The sequence below is a fragment of the Sipha flava genome, unplaced genomic scaffold (genome assembly GCF_003268045.1).
Source record: "Sipha flava isolate LNK unplaced genomic scaffold, YSA_version1 41_pilon_pilon, whole genome shotgun sequence".
In the NCBI taxonomy this organism is placed as follows: domain Eukaryota; kingdom Metazoa; phylum Arthropoda; class Insecta; order Hemiptera; family Aphididae; genus Sipha; species Sipha flava.
The window spans coordinates 2,640,914-2,654,710 of NW_020273144.1; positions in this window are offsets into that span (position 1 = coordinate 2,640,914).

Consider the following 13,797-nt stretch of genomic DNA (forward strand, 5'->3'; position numbering starts at 1 on the left):
TGTAAAAAACCAGATTTTAAATTCTAATGTACATCTTTCACCGATCATTGAGGTAATTTACCAAAACTGATGTTAAATCATGATAAATCTCAAATAATACATTGATTTAATTACTGTAGGTATTTATTTGGATGAAAGGTTATTGGTTAATTGAAAATAATAAAATACGTGCATATTACAAATTATTTATTTGTACAATTTTGTTTACCATGACATTTTGAACTGCACAACATTTCATGCTGCATTGCAAGCACATTTTTTTGTCCCTCAACCAGTTTTGCAGTTGCATTAATTAAAGCCTTGATGACCAGCTACTCCATGCCCTGCGACCTCTCGTAATATGTTATTAAATTTCTGTACTCCGTATTCTGTTATTAAATAGTTTTTCAATATCCTCTTCTGACTTAAGTTTTTCTATTTCATCGTAAGGTATCCCTGCTGAAGAAAACCCTGTTCTCGCAATACTACCAAACATTGCCTCATATGGCGATCTTCTAATACCTATTGTAAAAATGTTTAAATTTAAAAAAAATTAATTTATTAATTAAAATTAAAATTATTAAAAAAAAAAAAAATTGTTTTTAGTTAATAGCTTACCTGAGTTCAAAACCCAATTTTTTTTAAATTGCACAAATTTTAATGTCATTGGCCAGTCTTTTGATTTATTATCAGCCATCAAAGAAGCCAAAATTTCTTCCCTATTCACCCGTTCAATTGATCCTTGGATCTGGCTAAAACGAGGCTTGCCATGCACAATTTGATGTCTCCCCACATTTCATTTAAATTTGTTATAATAGAATTTACAAACTCACGACCATTATCCGAGTGGAATATAGCGGGTGCACCAAATATTGTAAAAATATCTATCAGATTTAAAGCGATTTTTTCGACCCTTTTTGTCTTCAAAGATTTTAAAATAACAAATGTAATTGCGATTGCAAGTCAATCAAATCAATTTGCGCCCTTGAATTAAATGCGGAATGTAGAATTGGTTTGGTCACAAGCCCTCTTTTAGATTTGATTGTTTTACTTGACAATTACTACATAAACCTAAATATGCAATAACTGTCTCCGTTGTGACATTACAATATTTTGTTTTTAACACAGCCATCATCCTATTTCTACCACCATGCCCTACTGCCAAATGTGTTGTGTGAATTACTTCAAACAACTCGTCCACTGTGACGTAATATAAAACGTCAAATTCATTATCAACTATACGTTTAATCAATTTTTCTTTTCCCCCAATTGACACAATATTATATTTACGTATAAGTCTATTATTCGTTACCGTTTTTTTTTTATTGTTCCAGTTTTTAATTCTTTTATTTTTTTGAATCTAGTTGTTGTATTCTTCAGAACTAAAATAAAATATATTATCGCCTCTCTTTTTACTGTTGACAATTTTGTCAATCGCTGCTTTAAATTTATTATCCACACTTTAATATTAAAATGAAATAAAACTATAACGCTATAATTTAATCTAACTTTTATTATATTTTGTTCACTGGTGACATACATTTTTACAAATAATATTATAAGACATGCTCGTTGCATATACAACTCGCTATAATATGCACGTAGATACTAACTAATAAATTAACAGATTATCCCATATTATTTCTCGGGTTAACGACGTTATTGCTAGTTGGGATTTTCGTTTATATAACTTCTTCCGTCGTGATATTTTTAACTAACAAAGCTTATTCGATGATCGTTCACACCGGCCTAAATGTATTGAAAATCATTCTCCAACTAATTGATGATTGACGAAAATAACAGGGGAATGTCTACATTTACAACATTTACCAATTTTTAGGTAAATTTTGTCATTTAATGGGGAATGACGTAATTTACCACGATTACATCATTCACCATAACATATACATATATGTGTATACGAGTATATTTAATGTAAATAAAATGTGCATTGTTCGTTAAAATTATAAGCATTTATTATATAAAAGCATAATGTAAATTTATTTTTTATTTGGTATGTTTTTACTCTGTATATATATATATATATATTTTTTTTAAGAAATTGTTAAAGAATATATTTAATTTAAGTACCTATTTGTAAACAAGCGTTTTATGTTAAAGTTTAAAAATATTCACTATTAGTTATATTTACTAAATTTGATTATTTTTTTATGTCATTCTTTGTAACAAGTCTGTACAGCTATTGTATCATCTATTATTTATAACTAAACTTAATATGTTTTATTTACCGGTTGAATTTAACAATTATAAACTATTTTAACATTTTTTGTGTTAAATATTATATATTATTTTATTTATATTAAAATATTAATAAAATATTTTAATAATAAATTACCTATTTGTATTTGTTATCCTATCATAACTATTTCTCCAATATTATTCTGAAGTTAAACAGTATTACCAACAGTTTACCAATGAAAGGGTTTTTCTTGTTCGTTCTTGTATGGAGTTTATGTTAAATAATTTAAGTTTACCCAGAATATTTACTACGAGCTGCTACTGGGTGGATGACATTGTCTAATTGACATTATCACTAAGACTCAAAGAGGGCCTTATTGTAGATGTAAGCTTGGAAGGTATTTTTAACGCAGAAGAATTGAGTAACGTATTTAATAATAAGTAAGTAGTAAGTAGTCTTTATTGAAAAAAAAAAATTACCAACACTTAAATAGTTATAGGGCAGACTTATCTTATCATCGGGGCCCCGAGATCCTAGTTGCACCACTGCCAATTGCCCATTGGCATTATACGAATAATAGATAAGTAGGTAGGTACTAGAAAAATTGTTTGTATTCATTATCAAAAGATTAATATTTTGTTGGCCGTTGATACTTGACGTAAATTTTGTTTTTATTTTAAATTTCTGTTGTTTCTCTCATTAATTTTGATTATCATCGTAGACCGTGGTCCCGGGAATTCGTAAAGTAGATTATAGACAGACGTGATAACGGAATACTCACACTAACGTTCATTTACTTCTCTCAAATGACACAGCTCAAATATAAATGCTCAGTGGCGTACTCACGGGGGGGGGGGGGGTTCATGAGGTTCAAACCCTCCCCCCCCATTGGCTGTATTTTTTTAAAATTATTCCAATAGTTTAATAATAATTGATTATTGATTTTATTCATTAAAATTTAGTGGTTTATACGTAATTAGTAACCAGTACCACGGTTATCGAGTTGGATTGGAGCACGACCATAGAACATGTTCTATGACACGACCGCGCTATCAATTTAACAGTTTGATGACAATTTGTGATAATGTGGTTTTTTAAAACAGTACAAAATTTGTGATTATTATTATTACTGTGGGGGCAGATCCCCCCACTTTCGTATTCTAGTAAATTTTCAGAGCCCCCCCCCCATTGAAAATTCCTGAGAACGCCATTCTAAATGCTATACGAAATGCCTAAATATTACTGCTTAAGACATACAATGCATGCTCCAACCCCTTTTTCAGCTGAACAATTTTTTTCTTGACGGAAAAAGAACAATTAATGCATAAACGAAGAATACTGTATTTTGCATTGCTGAATAAGTTAATCATACTCGCATGTAATACGACTACCACCCCGTAATATACTATAGTCTCAAAATAAAAGTTAAAATAATTTCTGGACCCATGCATAATGTATAAATATATTATCCATACATAATATTTTATTTATTTCATTTAAGAATGTACTAGTCAGCGAAGCAAAATATATAATACATTTCAGATTGAATATATTTAATAGCTCATTAAAAATATTGTATTTTAAATGTTAATCAATTAAATTGTATTAAAAAATAAAAACAGTAATTGTCCTTTGACTTTGGATACATACAAAAAAATTTTTCAAAATATGAACAATAAGTACAATTGATTATCAATAGGGTTCGGAAGTTATAGGAGTCAAAAAAGGCAAAACATGCACGAAAAAATGATAAAATATGCATGAAAAAATGTGAAATATGTAAAAAAAAATGTATTTATTGATTAAAAGTTAAATAGTAAATTCTAAAAACCTATATTTAAAAAAATTGCATAACTGAAAACTAAAATATGGCACATAATCGATCGGTATTTGAACAATTATATTTTCATAATTTCTGAATTATAAAATAAATATATGTTGTATAATACCTGTTAAGTTATTGCATTGAACCATCAATATTTTCGTTAAATTTATAGTAGACATTAAAAAATAACAATAAATAACCACGGAAATAATATTAAGTTTTATAATAAAAATATTATCATATTATGATGCACGTTTTCCGCGTTAATTAGCGTTGTGTTATGTAACATTATTTAGAATAAATTGGATAAGAATGAAAAAAATGAATTTTTTTAGAAAACATTAATTATGCGAAAATCAATGAAAATCGACGAAATATGCACTTTTTTTTTAAATTAACGAAATATGCAAAATATGCATTTTTAATTTTCAATTTTTAAACTCAAAATTGTGTAGCTCGGGTTTCTAGCTTGGTCTGATATAATTCGAGAGCATAAAGAACAATATAAAATAACTATAACTTCCGAACTCTAATTATCAATGTTTGATTTATGTTTGGTCGTTGAGGAATGTCGTTAGTAAGCAGTGCCGTAACTAAACCACTCGGGACCTGTGTGCAAAATTTTTACGTCCCTTATCATTATATATTTTTGAGCTTTTGATTTTTTGAGGCCCCATAAGGTTAGTATAAGACCCCGGCCTGTGTGCAATGTACACTATGCACACTCGGTTTTCGCGGTACTGTTAGTAAGTAGTATACGTATACAATTTATGGTATATTAAAAGTTAAATCGAAGAAAATAACTTATATATATTATATCAAATTTATTAAATGATTGAATCATAAATTGTTTAAACTAGTTATATATTCTCATTTGTAAAGGAAACGAGGGGACCACGAATCTTCTTTATTAATCAAATAAACAAAACTTTTGCTTACCAATAATCTTATTAATTTTTCCTTGCAATAGGGGCTAGTCACTACATCTCAGCAATACACAATCCATTGTATATCAATTACTTCCAATTATAGTTATTCATAAGTCGGATGGTATTCTGATTATTATGAACACAGGACGTTTGTTAGCGTTTGAATACGTAAGGAAATATTTATTCTGCAATCGACAGTTTTTCTTATCGTTAAATTATAAATAAAACATTAAATTCCATAGACACGTGTATTTGTGAACGTGTAATGGGTACAGTATTGCATTGGCCATCGTTTGCTGCAATGTTAATACTGCGTTATTTACACACATATTATTTATTATTATTAAAATACAATATTACTATTATGTTCTTATAATATCTTGTGGAATATTATAGTCAGTATAGAGTAAACATAATTTATATTTATACATATATATATATATATATATATAAATTAATACGATATAACATCATAAAAAACGGGAAATCACGCTTCTATTTGAAGAAAACAAAGCGAACTCCTATGAGTCTTATTTTCATTATGTACACCTTTTTTTTAGTTTTTTTATTTGGTTCATACAACATACAATTTAATATAATAAGCATAAATGATTTTTTTTCTTGGTACAGTGACCTTAAAACTTGGAGGGAAGAATCGCCCACTAGTGATACTTCGACGTTTGTTTATATTGTGAGGTACCTAAATGAGGAGTTCCTTTTCAATCCTTTGATTAGGTTTCCGGGCATTGGATTGGATAGGTTATTTGCCATTATGTTTGGATGATCAAAAAACTATTTGTAATAACGTTTGTATTTAATTATATATTGTATATATTTTTTCGAAATAAAAAAAATAACGTTTGTAGGACTTGCTGCAATTTATTTTCTGATCACATAATGGTAAGAAACCTAATAAATCCGTCGTTGGTATTGCTATGTAACGTCTCGTCATTGGTGTAGAGTGAGCGCCACGCTCATCTCGTTGTTTTTTATCATTATTTATTATAAATAAAGACCGTATATAATTGCATTAAAAATATCTTAAAATTGCACTAAAAATATGCCGAAATTGCAATGAAAATGTATCAAAATTGCAATATAAATATGTTAAAATTGCAATGAAATACATTAAAATTACATAGTAAAATCATATCAAATATATAATCATTAATTACTTACTTAAATAATATTATGGACATCAATATAATATTCACAAAATATATCATTTTTTTGAATTAAAATTTATAATTGTATATATCTCTAAATTGTGTTCTTGAAAATTGTATCGTCTGTTACTTAAAATATGTTTATATAATGAAAAAGTAAGTTCAACGTCGACACTTTTTATCGATGCATATTTAATATAGTTTCAAAAATTGGGTGATTTATCTAAATAAACATTTTAATTTTCTGTTATAATCTCAGAGTAAGTTTTAATAGTTTTATATCCTTCATTTTTTTTCTGAGACATTTTAATTTATCTTTAACTATTTTTCCATTGGGACCGGGAATATTTATAGAAATATTCTACTAAATATTTTTATTTAGTTAGTATTTATTTATTTATTTAGTAATTATACTAAATATGTTTAAACTATTAAGTAATTGACTATTTGATTCTTCTAAACTTATGAATTTTGTGGATAACTCAGATAAATATAATTTTAAAAATCCTACATTTAACTATTTGTAAACATTTATGTAGTAGTTATATTTTTTTTATGTAAAATCACTTTGGAAATAATAATTTGAATATTTTATCACGTGAAGTATACAAAAATTGCAATAATTGCAAAAAAATTGCAAAATCGTTGAAAATTGCAAAAAATTACATTATTAAATTAAATAGGAAAACTGTAATTAATCTGATTCGTATACATATTTGATCAGATTTGATTTACTGGGTATCAATAAAAAGTTGCAATATCAATTAAATCCGCTCTTTAGTTATGAGTAAGCTTAGGGACTTCTAGCATTTGCTTACTTTTTTTAATTATTGTTAAATATAGCAGAGTGCGAAATAAATTTGTTTCTCAGTGTCATGATATCAGATCTAAAATTTGAATGTGCATATTTCCACTTAGAATCGACTTTTGTGTAATTTTTTTTTAACACCTGTCTGTGTTTTGAAAGTTACGCTTGTGTTTTATTTGATTTTTCACTAAGTATGGACCCGACAAAAATCCCAATTCAATATTCACAGCTACGTGTAATTTGATTTCATTATAAAACGATCCACATTAAAAAAAATTGAAATGTATATCTCACATATAATCGATTCATTAAATATGGATTCAGAGAGGTGAAATCGCCCCCTCCATAAAATACGCCTCTGCGATGGACTCAATTTATTTTGTGTACTGTATGGTCGTTTTTTTTTTTTTTTTTTAATGCATATAAATGCATACTATTATGCATATTTTAATGATTTTAGAAGCATATTTGCATGAATATTTATGTATTTTATAGAGCTAGTCCCTAAGTCCCTAAGCCTAATTATAAGCATATACAATGAAACCAACACTAAATTATTTATATTTAAATATTTTAAAAATTATAATTATAAACATTTTTCTTAATTACAAATATTTCAAAAAATAAATATTAAAAACTACATTATGTCTGGTATGAGTGAGATAAGTGTGAATGAACAACATAAGTATTCGTCTGCTGCATAGAGTGACACTATTACTCTATGGTCTGTTGTCAATATTCACCGGGAAACTAAACTATTCGCATTCACAAACTTTTAAGGTGCGTTTACATTAGAGCCCGAACACGAACGAACGCAAGCGAATGCTACTGAACGAGTGCGAACGCATATTCGCTAGACCAAAGGTTCCCAAACTTTTTATAGTAGGACCCATTTTGGAAATTATTTCAATTTTGACGACCCACAATAATATCAATGATTTTTTTTTTTTTTGCTGTTTTCATCATTTTAAATTGAAGAAAAGTATTATATTTTTATAAAAAAAGTTTATATTATGTAATTGAATTAGTAAGTATATAATTTCAATGTGAAGGATGTAATTGTTTCCTATTTTTTATAACTACATTGATATCTATTTTTTTATTTTGATTGGAAAGAATTTGTTATAAGCTTATCATCAACTAATTTTCTTGTTTTAACTGTTAACACAGATATTATCTCTGTTTCTTCAGTTTTCGTAGAACTTTGAGTCATCGACTTTTTATTTAACCATTTATCCATTGTAATTGTACAACATTTTTTGAAAAATTGTAAAATTTAAACTGCGTGCTTGTATTGTATTCAATATACCGTGTGTTACTGAAAATAATCAATTTATTTGAACGTCATACTAATTTGTTTTAAATATATTGTTATATTTTCAATAATTTTTAATCTGATTGCTTCGTGTTGACACCGTCGAGCATAGACATATAAAAAAATATTATTATGTCTATTGGTCGCAGTAAATTTGTAATTGTCAAAAACATAGATAACAGTTTATGATAAAACTAACTAAATAATTAAACATCAACCAAAAGTAATAGAAACACATGAAAATTATAACGCGACCCACTAAAAATATTATTGCGATCCACTTTTGGGTCGCGACCCACAGTTTGAGAACCTCTGCGCTAGACGTTCGGCCGCGACCGTTTACATTGTTCGCTCGTTCGTGTTCGACTGTCTTCGCTTTCACAAAAATCTTCGCTCCTAAATACCTACTAAATACACATTTAGTATCGACAAAGCGATACGGGCCAAATGCCGTTTAAACTGAATGGAAAGTTTCCTTGATCGTACTGCTCTTGGGGCGAACACTTCCGAAAGCGTTTGTTTGCGTTCGGCCGCACCGTTTACATTGGATCGTTCGGTAGTATTCACTTGCGTTCGTTCGTGTTCGGGCTCTAATGTAAACGCACCTTAAAAGTAACAGTACGCCAAAACAGTACGCCGAACGCGAACGAATGGCCATTTTTACCGTTCGTTTGCCTTCGGTGCAGTTCGATTGGTTAGCGGTAAGATCAAAATAAATGACATTCAGTGTGAACATCATTCGGCCCGTCACAACAGATTCGTTTGTGTTCACCTGCATTCGAGAGTTTAATAATCAACTGTTTTTTAGTGCCACATTTATTTGTAAATTAATTGATGGGTAGTTAAATATTAATTTATAAATTATGGATTTCTCTGACGATCAGTATACCACGTTAATTAATTTATACAAAGCGCGTCCTATTCCATGGGATCCATCAAATCCTAAGTATAAATTAACGAACTATGATTTTTTTATAAGATTTTATGACCACGAAACTAGCACATTCCATTAGAAGATCGTCCTCGCTTGACGACATTATTATTAAACATTTTAAAAACACAAACAGTATTCATAATCAATGTGTGCTATATTTATTCACACAACAATTGAATTTATACTAAATTATATTTTCAAAATTTATTTTTAATGATATGGGTGGGATTGGGGACACGTGTCTCCAGCCCCACCCATGGTTTTTAGCGTTTTATGATAAAACTAAAGAAAATTGTGAAAATGTCAACATTTTGATTGGATGGCGACACGTACGTCATTACTTTGTTCTTCTTCGTCTAGAACAATAGCAATCATTGCCAAATCGCTGGTAGTAATATTTTTAAACATATTCCAAACTTTTAATATAACATTAGGGAAATCAGGAAAATTTGTGTAGATACTCAATGATGTTGGAGTGAAAATGTAAGTATGGGAACAATGAAGGTAGGTACGTATATTCGAACGGTACGGTACGGCGTCTGTCGGTACGTGTCTACAGTGGTTGAATTGGAAAAAAAAATAAAGGTGGACTCTAAATGTAGCTGAACAATTAGCGTTCCAAAGCAAATTAATCTAAAAAAAACCGTGGGGGACTTTGTCCCCCCCCCACCACCTAAATGCATCTACAATATAAATAATTAAATATATCTAATGATTAACACAGATATCTATAACAAATAATAAACAATACTAATAGGTATTTATTTGTATTAATTCTATCAACACAGCAACACGTCTAGCAAATTTAAAATCTAAAATGTAAATATATAGCCACATGATAAAATTAATTAATCAATTAACTTTCAATTTAAAATAATTCATGTATTTTACTGTTGCCTACAAAAAGTAAATATTAAATTTATAGATTATAAATGTTACTCTTTAATTAGTATATTAATTTTTTTTTGTCAATATTAATTTTAATATTTGAAGTTTAATATTAGTCAAATAATTTATTTCATCCCGTCACATTATTTTTAGGACTAAGATTTGCTGAGAGTTAAATAATAATTATTTTTATCATAGTTATGTATATGTATTGCTTTAAAATGTATGACCAAAAAAATTTAAGGAACTTTTAACTGTATTTATTAACTTTTTTTTTAGGTAGGTACTAGGTACTTAAGTAAAAAGGGCTAATAACTTTTTTTGGAAAATCAAGTTTTTTTTATAAATTTTATCAAATTACAAAAAAATAAAAATTGCCGGGACTGACGTTCATTGATAATCAGATTGTACATCAGTTTTTCTAATAAATTTTATTTCTACTTTTTTTTTTTTTTAAGGCGGGATTTATGAGGGTGGATTATCAAAAAAAAAATAAAAGTACACCGGTAACAGGAATCTGCGCACGTCTATGATTTATTATTAAATTAAAGTGTTTTAATTACCTTGGTTATTGTTTTTCTTTTTATTGAAAAAGTCCGATATGGACAATTTTTGACGTTTATTCATGTTTATTTGTTTATTGCTGACGTGACATGTAGGACTGTAGGAGTGCGGTTGAGGTGTTTACTATTTTCAACAAAATTACAATTTATAAATTACATACGCGAGTACGCGACAAGCTAACATAATACTGATTACTCATTCGTGGCGCACCTCGTTTCCAAATAAAATATAAATAATATTTAATTTTCCTTGAAAAGGATCACCATTTGTTAATCGTCGATAACTAAAACAACGGACGGATTCTCAAAATACGGAGTCAATATATTATTATTGTCAATGGTTTACTAAGGATCGTTATATCGGTACACCCAGGGAAGTTTTCGTAATAATTATATTTTTAGCAATTTAGCAGCTTATACCTTGAATACGCAGTGGAAACACTTGAAACGTGTTACATAAATTATATAACATTATTATATATTTTATTATTGCGTTCCTAATATACATATGTGCTAATAATAATGAACAGATTACGAACTAATACCAACAATTAAATTAAATATTAATCGTTTCCAATTTTTTTTCATATTCATTTAATTTTTCTTAGAAACAAATTCATATTCATATAATTGTTGAAGGATGCTGCGTCCCCTGCGTTCCTTGATGAATTAAATTAAGGGGTACGCTATAATATGAAGAAAAATGAAGAGTAGCTCAGACCCTCTGCGTCCCCCCCCAATTCAACCACTGCGTGTCTATAATAATGTGTATCATTGATAATAATGCGATTGCAATGTAAAAGTACGAACGGGTATCGAACAGATAACTGATGAGTCCAGTTAAAACATATATATGTTATATACATATAACATATGTACACTGTAAACTATTCAGTTAAGTTAGTATTCGGGGAAAAACCAAAATAATATTATAATATGACTTATATTAATATACCTATATATTATATAAGACTTATATCAAAACCATTTTTGTTTAAAATAATTTTTATAATGCAATCGGCGACGTCGCAAATTAGTTTTGTGCGGAATCGTGAATGGCCGTTATTTTTTTGGTTTGTGCTAACATGAATGTACTTATTACGATACATTTTATACATTACAACAATTGTAATTATTACAATACATTATTATTTCATTTCTGTAGTCATTAGTTCTGATTGACTGATAATCGTTCAAAATGCGGGTAATTTATATTATGGCTAGGTACTAAAATTTTTAGAAATGTTCTAACGCGCATGCACAATTCAAAGAACACGAAGAAAATACTTTTGCTCCGGCTGTAGGGCAGAAATTCGATGCAAATAGTACCAAAAGAGAAATAAAAATTCACCTTGTTTTGATCGACTGGTATTCATTTTGAAAAGATGATTGTATTCGTTAGTCGATTTTCCTGGTGTGCTCGGAAATAGACTTACGACTTTATTTTTAGTTAATAAAATATGATACATAGTAAGTTTATATTCGATATTAGTCGATTGAAGGTAAAAATGGTGTCGGAAGAATCAAGAAATAATTAAACAAGTGGTTTTCAAAATACGAGGTGAGCGCTCGCGCTCACCACGATACCAATGTCGGGTTAACGTTTATATGGCGGATTCTGTGAGTTAATAATTTTACATTTTTAAGCGTTATTTAACACTATAATATCTACAATATAATATAATATACATATGCTATAATATTTGTACTAGGTACAATACCATTTACTAATTAATTTTGTTGACTTGTAATATCCAACGGATTATTTATTTATTTTTAATCGCTACACATGCTATGTTTGTAAGTCCATTGAAGGGATTTCCACAACATTTATAGTACCTATAATACATAAATAGTTTCAAAACTATTTCAATAAGTTTTCGTGTAATGTATGGCAAAATATGTTATGTACATACTTATCCGTTCACTAAATGTTATATTTATCCTTATCTATCGATGTCATCTACGTTTCCGTCCTCCGATTGACGGGTACACACGTGACCGATGTTTGTCGGATCGTAAAAGTGCGTTTACATAGTTCGAACGCGAGCGAATGGGCGGCGAACGATTCGTTCGCGTTCGGTGGCGCTCGCTCGGATAGAGCGGTAAGACCAAAGAAAACGCTCGTTCAGTTCGAACGACATTCAGCTGTCGTTTCTAATTCGGTTGTGTTCAAGAATTTGTGCTCACATCCAGGGACGGCGCGAGGGGGTGGGCAATAGGGGCAGTTGTCCAGGACCCCGCGCCTTATATTATAATTAAGGCCCCGCGGTTCTGATTTAACTGAACTTAAAATATTTTATTAATATAAATTATAAGACCTCAACATTTATTTTTCCCAGGGCCTCGCAAGCTCTAGCACCGTCATTGCTCACAACTGAATATTTCAAACCATATTGGTTTTCAAAGTGAATTCAATGCTAACGCTGGATAACAAGCCCAAACGACCGCGAATAGTCCCAAACACAATGAACACAATCATCAACGAATTCGCGTATGAATGTATTCGGTGGCATTCGTTCGCGTTCATACTACAATGTAAACGCACTTAATATGTAACATTTTCACTATTAGTAATTTATTTTATTTTTAATTTTAAATATTTTAAATTAAATATCACGAAACCTTAACTGGTAAGTAATTTTAATAAATATGTAGGTGTGTATTATGACACTTGATATTGATATTGATTGTTGATATTCTGTGTTGTAACTTGTTTAAATCATCGGAGTGTAAGAAATTAACTAATTACCTAACATAATATAGTATGTGTATCTAAATATCATCAAACCTAAAAATATTTTACAAGTATTAAATTTTATGTTTTGGTAGGTTATGTAAATTGCCAGCGGGGAAAAGGTTAGTCCTTGTATTTTTTTTTCTCTTTATCAAAAAATAGATCAACACGTCACTGGTATCTATAATCATGGATACCATTTTCGTCAGTGCATCTACTACACTCTAATAAATAAAATACCGATTTTATATATCATAATTCATGAGCATGACCTAACCGTGGCGTATACAATGGGGGAATGTGGGGGTAAGATCTCTCGCTAGGCCTTTTTTTAAATGTTATAAAATTACGTTCTTAGTGTGAGGGCGTTAAAAATGTAAAAAAAAATAATCTGTCACCAAAATAACGTAGAACTGGATAATATGCGACATGTTTTTAGGACGAACGATTGAT